The sequence below is a fragment of the Labeo rohita genome, unplaced genomic scaffold, assembly GCF_022985175.1.
Source record: "Labeo rohita strain BAU-BD-2019 unplaced genomic scaffold, IGBB_LRoh.1.0 scaffold_486, whole genome shotgun sequence".
Classification (NCBI taxonomy): domain Eukaryota; kingdom Metazoa; phylum Chordata; class Actinopteri; order Cypriniformes; family Cyprinidae; genus Labeo; species Labeo rohita.
Genome location: NW_026129406.1, coordinates 13,245 through 29,529, shown reverse-complemented (window position 1 = coordinate 29,529; position 16,285 = coordinate 13,245). Strand labels below are relative to the sequence as shown.

Genomic DNA, 16,285 nt, shown 5'->3' with positions numbered 1-16,285 from the left:
CAGAAGGCGCGGGAGCCCTCCAGGGCGGAGCAGGAGGCAGAGCAGGAGGCGCCGGGGCCCTCCAGGGCAGAGCAGGGACTTGCGTCATGGGCTGGGACCTGGGGAGAGCAGGGATAGAGGAGACAAACAGAAGAGCAGGAGGCACTGGGACCTTCCAGGATGGAACCGGAGGCAGAGCAGGAGGCGCCAAGGCCCTCCAGGGCGGAACAGGAGGCGCCAGGGCCCTCCAGGGCTGAGCAGTAACCCGCATAATGGACTGGGACCTGGGGAGAACAGGGACAGAGGAGGCAGACAGAAGAAGGGGAGAAGCAGAGAGACCAAAGGATAACGCCGCCTCCCTAGGAGGATCTACAGCCGAAGCTGACACCTCAGGAGGCATTGGCGTGGCTTCTCCGACAGGGAAGGCCTCTGGAGCTGACTCGTGGTCAGACGGGACCTCTGGAGCAGGCTTGAGACCAGACGGGAGCTCTGGAGCAGGCTTGAGACCAGACGGGAGCTCTGGAGCAGGCTTGAGATCTGACGTGATCTCAGGGGCGGACTCGTAAACAGACGTGACCTCAGGGGCAGACTCGTGAACAGACGTGACCTCCGGGGCGGACTTGTGAACAGACGTGACCTTCGGAGTGTAGTGTGCGGCCCACATACCGAGAATGGTGATTGCCATCACACTGGCCGACATGACGTGACTTGACTCTGGGCGGTCAGACGAGGCGTGACTTGACTCTGGGCGGTCAGACGAGGCGTGATGGGGCTCTGAGCCGTCGGGCAGGACATGACTTGGGCCGTCAGGTGGGACGTGACTTGACTCTGGGCCGTCAGGCGGGACATGACTGGACTCTGGGCCGTCAGACAAGACATGGGGAGGCTCTGGACAGATAGACGAGACGTGACGTGGCTCTGGAAGGTCTAACGAGACGTGACTTGGCTCTGGAGCAGCAGCAATAACTTCATTTGGCTCATGAAGATCAGCTGTGGTTTGACTTGGTTCGTGGAGATTGGCTGTGACTTGACTTGATTCGTGAAGATCAGTAGTGAACTGCTTTGACTCATGGAGATCAGCGATGACTTGACTTGGCTCATGGAGATCAGCAGTGACTTGATCTGACACATGAAGACCAGCGGTGACTTGAACAGGCTTGTGAAGATCAATGACTTTGCTTGCCTCAGGAACCACGGCTGTGACGTTACTTGACTCAGGAACCATGGCTGTGACGTTGCTTGACTCAGGAACCACGGCTGTGACGTTGCTTGACTCAGGAACCACGGCTGTGACGTTGCTTGACTCAGGAACAACCGCCTCAGGAAGGGCGGCCATGATGGGTGCAGACTCAGGAGCAGAAGACATGACGTGAACAGGCTGTGACTTGACGGAGATGTCCTGAGCAGGCTGTGGTTTGGCTGATGTGGCGTTAGCGGGCGCTGGCTTGACAGACGTGACGTTAGCGGGCGCTGGCTTGACGTTACTGGACTTGGAAGCTTGACTGGACTTGGAAGCTACAGCTTTGGCTTGACTTGGCTCTGGAACAACAGTCGTAGCTTGACCTGGCTCAGGAGACACGGCTGTAACTTGACTTGACCTAGTATGAAGAGTCGCTGTAATGTGACTCGTGGAGAACAGGTGTGACTTGGCTTGACTCGTAGGGAACAGGTGTGACCTGGCTTGACTCGTGGAGAACGACAGGTGTGTCTTGACTTGACTTGGAAGCCTGACTTGACCCAGGGGTAGCCGCCGCGGCGTGAAGGAGCGCCACTTTAGCTGCCCATACCGTCATTAGGGGTGTGTCCAGCACGTGGGCCATCATGACCACAGGTGGCGTCCGGGTGCTGACCACAGATTCTGGAATGGCGGCCATCTTGTGGAGTGGCTTGGAGACGGCGGCCATCTTGTGGAATGGCTTGGAGACGGCAGCCATCTTGTGCAGTGGCTCTGGCGTGGCAGCCATCTTGTGCAGTGGCTCTGGCGTGGCGGCCATCTTGTGCAATGGCTCTGGCGTGGCGGCCATCTTGTGCAGTGGCTCTGGCGTGGCGGCCATCTTGTACAGTGGCTCTGGCGTGGCGGCCATCTTGTGCAGTGGCTCTGGCGTGGCGGCCATCTTGACAGTGCTTGGCTCAGGAAAGATGGCTGTAACTTGACTTGAGATAGGAGCGATAGCTCTGACTTGACTTGACACAGGAAACACAGCTTTAACCTGACTTGACACAGGAACCAGGAACCAGGACCGTAGCTTGACTTGGCTTGGAAACTTGACTTGACTCAGGAAACACAGCTGCAACTTGGGTAGACTTGGAAACTTGACTTGGCTCAGGAAACACAGCTGCAACTTGGGTAGACTTGGAAACTTGACTTGACTCCGGAAACACAGCTGCAACTTGACTTGACTTGGAAACTTGACTTGAGTCAGGAAACACAGCTGCAACTTGACTTGACTTGGAAACTTGACTTGACTCAGGAAACACAGCTGTAACTTTAAATGGCTCTTGTATGGCAGCTGTGACGTGACGGAGCTCTGCTTTCGCCGCCATTTCATGAACGGGCTCCGCCGTCGCCACCATCTTGTGCACGGGCTCTGTTGTCGCCGCCAGGGTATGAACGCGCTCCGGCGCGGCCGCCATTTTGTGAACGGGCACCGCTGTCGCCGCCATTACTCGAGCGCGCTCCGACACGGCCGCCATTTCCCGTGCGATCCAAGCGGAAAACGTGTTTGTGGGATTGTGCTCCGCCTCCGCGACACCCACGGTAAACGGAGAGCCCACACACAAAAGTGCAAAGTCCATAAATTCCGCGGGTGATGAACGCGGACCCTCGCGTTTCAGCCTCGCCCTTAAAGGCTGGTTTACGCCATCGCAAAAGATTTCAATGATGGTACAGTCCGGGAGGGTGGAATAATTGGCAATGGCCAGAAACTCACGGATATACTGTTCTAGTGTGCGTGGTCCTTGTTTGATCCTGAAGAGAATTCTGTCAGTGTCCATGTCGAATGAATGTCCGGGGTGAAAGCTGCTGGATCCTGTGTTGACTGATTGTTCTGTCACGGGGAAAGAGAGACGAAAGGCGAGCGGATCCAATTGCGAGCTTTTATTCAAGGGGCGAGACAAAGACATGGTCGTACAGGCAGGGTCAAAGCAGGAGCAGACAGGAATATCACAGGCAAACGTAGAGAGTAATCCAATAATGAAAGATGGTCCAAAAGGCAGGCGGCTAGACAGTCGAAAACGAGATAACCAGGCGGGAGCACAAAACACTACGAACTAGGAACAAGGAAACTAGGAACAAGGGAACAAGGAAACTAGGAAACTAGGAAACTAGGAAACACTAACAACGGAATTACAACAATAACAATCAGTGACTTGCACAGGGAAAGACCGGGGCTTTTATAGTGACGCTGATTGGTCACATGCGATGACGCAATCAGCGTGAAGGATACTGGGAGATGTAGTCCGGGGTGTAAAGCAACAGTCAGTGTGAGATAAGGTGAGAGTGACCTCTGGTGGTGAGCGGAACGTGGAACATCGACCAGATTCGTGACAATCGCCTGCTCTGAAAAGCATTCTTTTTTTACAAAAGAAACCAGCAAAACATTTATGTGCCAAGATAACAGGGAGTGGGACCATGAGCCTGTTTGTCAAGTTTACATTATAGAGAAACACTTCTGGATTTGGTGAATTTATTGCATGTTATTAAAAACATGTGAATCTTGTTTCAGAGATTACATGTGAATATCCACATGACCAGCATGTGTCTAGATCATCCATCAGTGGGGAAAGTAAATTGGGAGAACAACAATCTTACAGTTGTGAGGAGGGATATCGTGAAACGGCAGAAAAGGCCACATGTACAAGAGACGGATGGACACCTAACCCACTCTGTATTGGTATGTTCTGCTGTGAAATATTAATGTATTTTTAAATTCAGTTATATCAGTTGTCACATTTTGTTCAGTCAGTTGCTACATTTATCATTGACTACATTTACATGTGCACCAATAATCAGAGTAAAGACTTAATCGCATTATGATGTTTACATGACACAAGCAAAACTCTTCACTCACCATACGTGTCATTATCATTATTCAGATTTTTCGCTAAGTGCGGTTATTTTTGTTGCCATTACTCACATACCATGAAACACATGATGAACTAACATACAGTCCCAATAGGGTCTGTCTGCAGACTTTCATATGCAATCTTAGTTATCCCTTTACACCAGAGCATACCGCTGCCGGGCATCACTTAGCGGCGAAAATAAAAAAAAATCGTAACTCAGCAATGCATCATTTCATAGTTTACAAAATATTACAGTACAATAATCATATGTCAAAAATATCACACAGCTCAGATAGTCATGTATCATATATCATTTGAAAGGTCTTACAACAAGGGCTTTGGGCCTTGACTAAACTTGAGCGAGATATTGTACATGAAGACTTTTAACCCTGCTGAAAAACAAACTGCTAAAACCAGCCTACGCTGGTTGACTGGTTTTAGCTGGTTTAAGCTGGAAGTAGCTGGTTTTAGCTGGTCTCCCAACCTGACCAGCTAAGACCAGCCTGGAAGTGGCCAAAACCCCTCTAAAACCAGCCTGCTGACCAGCTATGACCAGCTAAGACCAGCCTGGATGAACAATTAAAACCAGCCATCCAGCTTTTCAGGAGGGAAGTCCTGGAAAACCATTGAAAACCTGAAAAGTACTTGCATTTTTAAAAAAGGCAGTATGTATGAAATTACACTGTTACACTGGTGTTTTAAAAGGTTCTTGACAGCGATGCCATAAAAAACTATTTTTGGTTCCACAAAGAACCATTCAGTCAAAGGTTCTTTTAAAGTACCATCTCCGTCTTACCTTTTTAGAATCTGAAGAACCTTCTTTCGCCACAAAGAGCCTTTTGTGAAACAGAAAGGTTCCTCACATGTGAAAGTTTCCTTATGGAACCATTTAAACAAAAAAGGATCTTCTGTGGCATTGTGAAGTACCTTTATTTTTAAGAGTGTAGTGTTAATTATGTTTTCAATAAAACAATTTTTTCACGCAAAATTAACAATGCAGTGCATCTGAAAGAAATCCACAGTCAATTCGGGAGCACACAAGATCTTGCAATATTAAATGTGACAATGATACTCCTTGAGGTGAAAAGCGGTCTTGCGATGTCAGTATAAAGTTGATTTTGTGATAAAACCTTTGATAGTGCTTGCATTTTATTGTTCCCCTTCGGGAACTCGAGCTGCATCGATAAACGCTTTGGGAACACATTCAGTGTAACCACGCTCTGAAACGTGAGTAATCAGTCCAGTAGAGAAGCGAGACATCACGGGCGGGGTGACGTAGAGACCAGGAAACTATAAAGCACGTGCAGCGCATGCAGCCAGCAGCTTCTGTCTTTCAGCAAGCATTCGATGTGCGTCACTCTGTTTTTTTGTGCTAGTTTGCACAGCTTTTATTTGAGAGTGTCAAAAAGAAATTATGAATGTAAGCATGGGAGTCAGTTCTCGAGGGAGCTGACTGCCTGCATTGGCGTTCTACAGGGCAGGGCGCTGGATTTGGATCTGGGGATCGCACATAGATCTATGGATGTATTAGAGACAGGCTTTCCTTTTCTCCGCCGTTCTCACTAGATCTAACGCTTTCTCTCGGGGTCGGAAGCCTGCGCTGCGGTTCTTTCCTCTTTGAGTGAGAGCTTGCGGCGGAGCGGGCTGTGTCGGTTCTCGAAGGAGCTGACTGACCGCACTTTTGCCGCGTACCCTTCGCTCCCGGAGCCCTTTCATGAGGGCGCCCTTGTGATTCCCGCGGAGCCTGGGGGAAACCCACTTTGCATGATCAAGGTCACGCGGCGCTGCCTACGTGCCTTAGACATGTGGAGAAGCCTTGGTTACGGTCTCAAGGCCCGGTGTTGGGGACTCGTTGTCGTCGCTTATTGCTAATGGCAGATGCCTCCCTCACCGGTTGGTGAGCAGTCATGAGTGGCCACTCAGCCCATGATCTGTGGAGCGGCCGCCATCTCATGTGGTACATCTGTGCCTGGAGATGCTGGCCGTGTTTCATGAGCTGAAACACTCCTCCTGCATCTAAAAGGTCATCATGCTTTCTGGACGCCTGCCGTCTAGGACGCCTGAGGGCAGGCCCCTCTGGGGAAGAGCAGTGTACACCTCATCATATGGTGCCCGTCTCTCCTCAGTGCCCTCGGGAGATCGATCTGTTAAACCTGCCACCTACGGTGCTTCAGGGCACAGGGGTCTCCAGCGAGCGCATTTCGCAGCATCTGCCCGCGATCAGAGCGGTCCTGGGAGGCTCACCGCCTCTAAGGAGGTCTCTAGAGCAGCTAGATCAGCTGTTCCCTGCCGGGCATCTGTTTCAGGGTAGCGAGCTAGCCTCTCTAGTACGCCAGAGGTCAGTCTTGAGAGACTGATTCCCTTAGTAGACCATCTGGCAGCATCTTGGAGGAAGTTTGCTTGGTCTTAAGTGGATTTGCTGTGACTCAGAAGACTTCGCACTATCCTCTCTGGCCTCTCTGACTCACCCAGCTCCTCTTGGACTGGTTGCTTTGGTACAGACCTCGCTGAATCTTTGTCTGTACATTCTTCCCCCGATCACTCTGCTCCCGGGGAAAAGAGCCCTACCTAGACAGTGCTGCCCCTCTGTGATGGTTCCAAGTAACAGCCCACTCTGTGTGGTCTAGGTAACTTCCGCTCCCCCTTCTGGTAGCCTTCCAGGCACATGGCTATCTGAGGATACCTATGTGTTAGCTTGGGATCACTCCCCTTTTTAGGGTTTTAAGTAGTGGTTGCCCTGAGCTTTGCCTAGACAGTGCTATCTCCCCTGCTGGGTCATGAGTAGGTAGCCCACTCTTTGTGGTCTGGGCTTTGCAGAAGGCTTACCGAGAAGTAGTTTACTTTTTCAACTAGGAAGTCCCTATGGTACACTTTGGGGGCAAAGTGTGTTGCTTGGGTTCTTCCCCTTGGCCTCGCATTCTCACCCCACTCTTTTCACATTCTATGCAATGTTGTTGTTGTTGTTATTGTTAGCTCGATCAGAGCGATTGGTGGTCCAGCATTGAGGTGCTGTTCTTGCCTACATGAAAGAATTGGGGTTGCGACTGTATGTTGAGCCTTTCCTCACTGCAGTCAGAGAGTCAACAGGCCAACTGGGCGCTAATAGGGTTGGGTGTTGTTGGGCTTCCTCTTGCTTAGAGAGTCATGTTGCTGAAGCCTGCACTCTTCTTGCTCCGTCTTGTGGCAGTAATAAATCTGTAGGCCTCTCCTCTCGCTTAGAGGGTCGGTATGCTGTGACCTCCACTCTTAAGAGTTCCCCTATCAAGGCTGAGTGTAGTTAGGCTTTCTCTCGTTTTAGAGAGTCATTCTGCTGAAGCCTACGCTCCACTTGGTGTCCCAACCAGGGAGCAGACTGCCTGTCAAGCGTCTGAGGCGAAACTCCACCTTATGTGGTGGCACTTTTTTGAGGAAGTCTGGCCAGTCTTAAGCGGATTTGTTGTGACTCAGGAGATTTTGCATTATCCCCTCTGGCCTCTCTGACTCACCCAGCTCCTACTGGACTGGTTGCTTTTCTACAGATCTCTGGGAGGTTTCTTCTGTACATTCTTCCCCCGATCGCTCTGCTTCAGGGAGTTCTTAGCCTTCGGTTTCCCAACTGAGGTTACGGAAACCGTTCTCTTCTTCTCTTTCACTTTTTGGTGTGGCAATCACCAGTTCAGCTCAGTCCACTGCCCAGTTGGTTCAGTGCTGAAGTTCCGGCAGTATCGTAGAATGTGGCGTATAGCTTTCAGTTTTTGTTGTGGCAGTGCCTGTCCTTACGATTAGTGTCCCTTTAGGGGACCTGCCAGTCCACTGCCCAGTTGGTTCACACTAGTGTCCTGTCCATCTCTCACTGAGAGTTAGCGACTTCAGGCCCTTCTGTGGCCTTTTCTCTCTGTCTTGTGCCTGGTGGCCAAGCTTTTTCTGTTACCCCATTCTGGGGTACGTGCCTACCCTCCATGCCACGGCCGATTGTACCTCAGGTCTCTGCCTCTCCGGCCAGAAGAAGCTTAGTGTGTGTGTCCAGTGCGAGCACTGACACGCACGTCCACAGATGGTGATGCCATTTCTTCTTATTCGAGTCCTCTGATCTCCCCTCTCCTGGGAGTCAAGACTCTAGTGCAGTATGGCTTAGGTCTTCCTGTCAGTTGTTCCTGACCAGACCTTTGTAATGCCGCGGGCTGGTCCGCGCCGCTCTATGAGGTTCTATTCCTCATTGTCCGAGCCACTCTGGCTCCCTTCTGCCCTAGTTGTGCACTCACACACTGAGCAGGGATTTGCAAGTCTGGCGGCGTGGGCATATTGTTCCCAAAGCGTTTATCGACGCAGCTCGAGTTCCCGAAGGGGAACGTCCCGGGTTACGTATGTAACCCTAGTCCCTCGAGGGAACGAGACGCTGCGTCTCTGAGCCATTCTTCCGGCATCCCTGCAGTGCTTGCTTCTCTATTCAGAAGCTGCCGGCTGCATTCGCTGCATGTGCTTTATAGCTTCCTTGTCTATGTCACCCCGTCCGTGACGTCTCGCTTTTCTGTTGGACTGATTACACACGTTTTAAAGCGTCGTTACACTGAAGGCGTTCCCAAAGCGTTTATCGACGCAGCGTCTCATTCCCTCGAGGAACTAGGGTTACATACATACTGTGAGTTTAGGTAGATTACCGTTCATTTTGGAAAACAGGGTGCGTTATCTCACTAGATTTGTAATGTAAATCATTCATAAAACTATGCCCACACAGGAGAATACATCAACATATTTCTAAATATGCAAATTGTTGTACATTGCTAAGTTTAAACCCTCATTTTGAGTTTGCTTGTGACCAGATATTAAAATTAAATGGATTTAAATGTCCTTGAATAACGCTGTAAAGTCAAACATCAACAGGCCATCTGCAGTTATTTTTTATAATATATAATGTACTTAAGTTGCTTATGTTCATGTTTAATTACTTGATTACCGTGTAATTACTTGAATTTGATACATTATTTGAACCAATTATTATTGCCTCATCATTAGTTTATACAGTGCACAGCCTAAATGAGTACACCCCCGCTGAAACTTAACAAATTGAACAATTACTCTTTACTTAGAAGACATGTTAGGATTCTATGGACATACAATGTTCCAACAAGCCTGCTTGATCAATTACCAAAGAAGAATGTCAATTTTTTTTTTTTTTTTTTTTTTTTTAACTACGTGTTAACATAAAATGTTGTGTTGCAAAAATGAGTACACCCTCCTTAAAGTTCCTAAATAAAACTAAAAAAGAAATTTTAATGTAGGTTTAAGGAAATTTTTGATCAATAGGTAAGTATATTGATTTAAAACTTTTAAAGACAAGTAATTTCCTGACAGTTAAAAGTGTTTTATAGCCTACTGAAACATACTCAGACTTAATGCTGGCAACAATGGAACCACCTGGGAGAAAACTGCCAGGTGACTTATTTCTTGGCATAAAAGAGAACAATGGAACAAGAAGAATACAAAATTATTGTTTTAATTGTGAAAGAATAGCAGAAGTAACACTGACACTCAAAAACAATGGACAACAAAAGTTCACTGCTTACTACAATGATTACAAATTCAAGATGTTTTATTATTTGTATTTTTCTTTTCATTTTAGGATACTAAAAAAATAGTCAGAATTATATGTCTCCTGCAAAAGACAAAGCATTTAAATCTAGTTTCACAAATATTTGTTGCTTTGTTTCTTACCATTAGTTCTGCTTAATTATGTCTTGTACAGAAATAACCTGTGAGCTGAAGTCAATCACACCTGAAGTAAAAAACTTCAAGCCACAGAAAAAAAATTTCAAAGCTGGAGAAAGTGTGGAGATCATCTGCTCAGAAAAAGCATGGGTTTTTACAAAAGAAACCAGCAAAACATTCATGTGCCAAGATAACGGGGGAGTGGGACCATGAGCCTGTTTGTCAAGGTAAGATTTTAGAGAAACACTTCTGGATTTGGTGAATTTATTGCATGTTATTAAAAGCATGTGAATCTTGTTTCAGAGATTACATGTGAACATCCACATGACCAGCATGTGTCTAGATCATCCATCAGTGGGGAAAGTAAATTGGGAGAAAAACAATCTTACAGTTGTGAGGAGGGATATCGTGAAACGGCTGAAAGTGCCACATGTACAAGAGACGGATGGACACCTAACCCACTCTGTACTGGTATGTTCTGCTGTGAAATATTAATATCTTTTTAAATTCAATTATATCAGTTGTCACATTTTGTTCAGTCAGTTGCTACATTTATCATTGACTACATTTACATGTGCACCAATAATCAGAGTAAAGACTTAATCGCATTATGATGTTTACATGACACAAGTAAAACTCTTCACTCACCATACGTGTCATTTTCATTATTCAGATTTTTCGCTAAGTGTGGTTATTTTTGTTGCCATTATTCACATACCATGAAACGCATGATGAACTAAAATACAGTCCCAAAAGTGTCTGTCTGCAGACTTACATATGCAATCTTAGTTATCCCTTTACACCAGAGCATACCGCTGCCGGGCATCACTTAGTGGTGAAAAAAAAAAAAAAAAAAAAAGAATAATCATAACTCAGCAATGCATCATTTTATAATTTATAAAATATTACAGTACAATAACCATATATCAAAAATATCACACAGCTCAGATAGTCATGTATCATATATCATTTGAAAGGTCTTACAACAAGGGCTTTGGGCCTTGACTAAACTTGAGCGAGATATTGTACGTGAAGACTTTTTTAAATTTAACCCTGCTAAAAAGCAAACTGCTAAAACCAGCCTATGCTGGTTGACTGGTTTTAGCTGGTTTAAGCTGGAAGTAGCTGGTTTTAGCTGGTCTCCCAACCTGACCAGCTAAGACCAGCCTGGAAGTGGCCAAAACCCCTCTAAAACCAGCCTGCTGACTAGCTATGATCACCTAAGACCAGCCTGGATGAACAATTAAAACCAGCCATCCAGCTTTTTAGGAGGGAAGTCCTGGAAAACCATTGAAAACCTGAAAAGTACTTGCATTTTTAAAAAAGGCAGTATATATGAAATTACACTATTACACTGGTGTTTTAAAAGGTTCTTGACAGCAATGCCATAAAAGAACTATTTTTGGTTCCACAAAGAACCATTCAGTCAAAGGTTCTTTTAAAGTACCATCTCCGTCTTACCTTTTTAGAATCTGAAGAACCTTCTTTCGCCACAAAGAACCTTTTGTGAAACAGAAAGGTTCCTCACATGTTAAAGGTTCCTTATGGAACCAGTTAAACAAAACAGGATCTTCTGTGGCATTGTGAAGTACCTTTATTTTTAAGAGTGTAGTGTTAATTATTTTTTCAATAAAACAATTTTTTTCACGCAAAATTAACAATGCAGCGCATCTGAAAGAAATCCACAGTCAATTTGGGAGCACACAAGATCTTGCAATATTAAACGTGACAATGATACTCCTTGAGGTGAAAAGTGGTCTTGCGATGTCAGTGTAAAATTGATTTTGTGATAAAACCTTTGATAATGCTTGCATTATATTGTTCCCCTTTCGGGAACACGAGCTGCATCGATAAACGCTTTGGGAACACCTTCAGTGTAACCACGCTCTGAAACATGTGTAATCAGTCCAATAGAGAAGCGAAACGTCACGGGCAGGGTGACGTAGAGACCAGGAAGCTATAAAGCATGTGCAGCGCATGCAGCCAGCAGCTTCTGTCTTTCAGCAAGCATTCGATGTGTGTCACTCTGTTTTTTTGTGCTAGTTTGCACAGCTTTTATTTGAGAGTGTCACTATGCCACAAGCATTCAAAAAGAAATTATGAATGTAAGCATGGGAATCAGTTCTCGAGGGAGCTGACTGCCTGCATTGATGTTCTACAGGGCAGGGCACTGGCTTTGGATGTGGGGATCGCACATAGATCTATGGATGTAGTAGAGACAGGCTTTCCTTTTCTCTGTCATTCTCCCTAGATCTAACGCTCTCTCTCGGGGTCGGAAGCCCGCGCTGCGGTTCTTCCCTCTTTGAGTGAGAGCTTGCGGCGGAGCGGGCTGTGTCGGTTCTCGAGGGAGCTGACTGCCCGCACTCTTGCCGCGTACCCTTCGCTCCCGGAGCTCTTTTCATGAGGGCGCCCTCGTGATTCCCGCGGAGCCTGGGGGAAACCCACTTTGCATGATCAACGTCACGCGGCGCTGCCTACGTGCCTTAGACATGTGGAGAAGCCTTGGTTACGGTCTCAAGGCCGGTTGGGCACTCGTTGTCGTCGCTTATTGCTAATGGCAGATGCCTCCCTCACCGGTTGGTGAGCAGTCATGAGTGGCCGCTCAGCCCATGGTCTGTGGAGCGGCCGCCATCTCATGTGGTACATCTGTGCCTGGAGATGCTGGCCGTATTTCATGAGCTGAAACACTCCTCCTACATCTAAAAGGTCATCATGCTTTCTAGACGCCTGCCGTCTAGGACGCCTGAGGGCAGGCCCCTCTGGGGAAGAGCGGTGTACACCTCAAGATATGGTGCCCGTCTCTCCTCAGTGCCCTCGGGAGATCGATCTGTTAAACCTGCCACCTACGGTGCTTCAGGGCACAGGGGTCTCCAGCGAGCGCATTTCGCAGCATCTGCCCGCGATCAGAGCGGTGCTGGGAGGCTCACCGCCTCTAAAGAGGTCTCTAGAGCAGCTAGATCAGCTGTTCCCTGCCGGGCATCCATTTCAGGGCAGCGAGCTAGCCTCTCTAGTACACCAGAGGTCAGTCTTGAGAGACTGATTCCCTTAGTAGACCATCTGGCAGCATCTCGGAGGAAGTTTGGTTGGTCTTAAGTGGATTTGCTGCGACTCAGAAGACTTCGCACTATCCTCTCTGGCCTCTCTGACTCACCCAGCTTCTCTTGGACTGGTTGCTTTGGTACAGACCTCGCTGAATCTTTGTCTGTACATTCTTCCCCCGATCACTCTGCTCCCAGGGAAAAGAGCCCTACCTAGACAGTGCTGCCCCTCTGTGATGGTTCCAAGTAACAGCCCACTCTGTGTGGTCTAGGTAACTTCCGCTCCCCCTTCTGGTAGCCTTCCAGGCACATGGCTATCTGAGGATACCTATGTGTTAGCTTGGGATCACTCCCCTTTTTAGGGTTTTAAGTAGTGGTTGCCCTGAGCTTTGCCTAGACAGTGCTATCTCCCCTGCTGGGTCATGAGTAGGTAGCCCACTCTTTGTGGTCTGGGCTTTGCAGAAGGCTTACCGAGAAGTAGTTTACTTCTTCAATTAGGAAGTCCCTATGGTACACTTTGGGGGCAAAGTGTGTTGCTTGGGTTCTTCCCCTTGGCCTCGCACTCTCACCCCACTCTTTTCACATTCTATGCAATGTTGTTGTTGTTGTTGTTAGCTCGATCAGAGCGATTGGTGGTCCAGCATTGAGGTGCTGTTCTTGCCTACATGAAAGAATTGGGGTTGCGACTGTATGTTGAGCCTTTCCTCACCGCAGTCAGAGAGTCAACAGGCCAACTGGGCGCTAATAGGGTTGGGTGTTGTTGGGCTTCCTCTTGCTTAGAGAGTCATGTTGCTGAAGCCTGCACTCTTCAGAGCTCCGTCTTGTGGCAGTAATAAATCTGTAGGCCTCTCCTCTCGCTTAGAGGGTCGGTATGCTGAGACCTCCACTCTTAAGAGTTCCCCTATCAAGGCTGAGTGTAGTTAGGCTTTCTCTCGTTTTAGAGAGTCATTCTGCTGAAGCCTATGCTCCGCTTGGCGTCCCAACCAGGGAGCAGACTGCCTGTCAGGCGTCGGAGGCGAAACTCCACCTTACGTGGTGGCACTCTTTTGAGGAAGTCTGGCCAGTCTTAAGCGGATTTGTTGTGACTCAAGAGATTTTGCATTATCCCCTCTGGCCTGTCTGACTCACCCAGCTCCTCCTGGACTGGTTGCTTTTGTACAGACCTCTGGGAGGTTTCTTCTGTACATTCTTCCCCCGATCGCTCTGCTCCAGGGAGCTCTTAGCCTTCAGTTTCCCAACTGAGGTTACGAAAACTGTTCTCTTCTCCAAGAGAACGGTGGGAGAAGTGGTCTTTCAGTTTTTGGTGTGGCAATCACCAGTTCGACTCAGTCCACTGCCCAGTTGGTTCAGTGCTGAAGTTCCGGCAGTATCGTAGAATGTGGCGGCTATAGCTGGGAAGATACCCTCCCCTTGCATGTTTCCTCAGGTCTCTGTCTCTCTGGCCAGTAGAAGCTTAGTGTATGTGTCCAGTGCGAGCACTGACACGCACGTCCACAGATGGTGATGCCATTTCTTCTTATTCGAGTCCTCTGATCTCCTCTCTCCTGGGAGTCAAGACTCACTCTAGTGCAGTATGTAGTGTTGCTTTCGTCAACGAAAATTATGACCAAATATCGTCATCAACGAACCTTTATCACGTGACGAAAACGAGACGAGACGCAACGTAAATGCTGGTCATGTGACGATGACTATATTTAAATGTATAATGCAATATCGTTGACGAATAAAAATGAGACTAAATGTGGTTTACAAAATAAAAACTATGCTAAAATGTCTCTTCATTTTCGTTGATCAAAACGAGACGAAACGAAAAGTCATAACGTTATTTCGTTTTGTTTAGTAATAGTAATATAATGCATTGCTAATGAAATTTGGATAATACTATTACTCGTATTACAATCTCAGTAACAGAAGTTACAAGAACATATTTTAACTCAAAATTAAGTGGTGAATTTACCAACACCGCAAAACAGCCCCAGAGAAAAAAAAAAAAATTCATCGTGTGTAAAATAGTTTGTCTATTTCCTGTTGCTGGAATTCGATGGTTAAAATGACTGCCGAGACCGATTCTACATGTGTGAGATAGACACACTCCCGTTTTATTCATTTAATAAGAGAAAATAATAAGAATGCATAATCAGGTGTAATCTATGTGCGACACCAAACTCTTAACAAGGAGAAATAGCACGAATAACTCCTGGAAACACATGGACTGGTGCCACTAACACTAAGCTAATGGAGAGAGAGAGAGAGATAGAGAGAGAGAGAATCGCTGCGGGGTTGGAGTGTAGACAAGCAAAAAAAAATAAGTTAAACTAAAAATAACAAAATCTGTTTTTATCAAATCATAGTCTATATATAAAATGAATGAATACGCAAAATATATTTAATTTAAAGAGCCTAATTAACAGATTAACAAAACGAAAGGAAAAGACTGAGTGACATATGCTGCTAAGTTTGGTTTGTGTGGCGCAGTGCTTGTCGAAAGTTCATGGAAAGCAAAAAGAGATGACAGAAATATAAGTAAAAACGCTGCAATTTCGAATGATCTATATGACCAAAAATGACTAAGTATTTTTTGTTGTTTGTTACCGCTGTTTGATCGCGCCGGCGCCTCACGCACACACATACAGTCAACAAACATATACACTGATTAATTAAAATAGTGCTTACTCCGTAGTACAATCCGTGTCGTTCAGCCTGAGGTCGGGCCAAACACATATTTGCTCATGTGTGTAGACGGGAGGCGGGAGACTTTTATTAATACAACGAGGCAAAGACATGGTCGAAAGGCAGGCAGGGTCAAACAATGGCAAACAGGTGTTCGAACAGCGAGACGAAGAATAGTCCATAAGCAGGCGAGGGTCGATCGGCGGCGTACGTTATCCAAAGGGCGAAGTAGGAGAATGGTCAGACAGGCAAGAGTCACAAAAAGCAGGCGGCGAGGCAAACGAAACAAATAAACAAGGCAAAAGAAACGGAAACCAAACACGGGATACAAGGAAACGCTTTGTATGAATGCAAGAACAATTCAATACTCGGCAAAGTGTAACAGGAAGACCGGGGCTTTTATACTGTCTCTGATTGGGCACGGGTGATGGGAGCAGTGGCTGATGGATAATGTAGTCCGGGGTGTAAAGTAACAGACCAGTGACATCTGGTGGTGAGCGGACCGCGGAACATTGACCAGATTCGTGACAATGTGAGGATGTTTTTACGCGCATTAAGTACAAAGCTTGATTTACTAATAAATCATAGTTCAGCATTCAAATACATCACGAATATGGACACATTTTATTGGGTTCATGCCGAATGAGAGAGGTAGGCTACCTGAGAACAACGTGTTTGCTTTCAGTTTCGCTTTAAATTAGCCTAATTTGTCTTGGCTTGTTTAGCAACTTATATATTTTATTCTTGTTTTGTTCCGAAAACCGTTCAAAATAGTCTATAGGTTAGGTATTGTTTTTTGTTTGTACATTACAACATTTCACTTTATTTACCGGCATTATTATAAATGT

General features: G+C 46.7%; 1 protein-coding gene and 1 long non-coding RNA gene across 2 annotated transcripts in view; one reads left to right on the top strand and one right to left on the bottom strand.

Annotated features, from left to right (window-relative positions):
* LOC127160875 (complement factor H-related protein 4) overlaps positions 1-16,285 on the bottom strand; it is a 44,679-nt gene that overhangs the window by 16,181 nt on the left and 12,213 nt on the right. The window lies entirely within an intron of this gene.
* Positions 3,678-10,200, top strand: LOC127160876 (uncharacterized). The gene is made up of 3 exons (XR_007826874.1): positions 3,678-3,872; positions 9,767-9,956; positions 10,033-10,200. It is a non-coding gene; the product is annotated as an uncharacterized LOC127160876 (long non-coding RNA).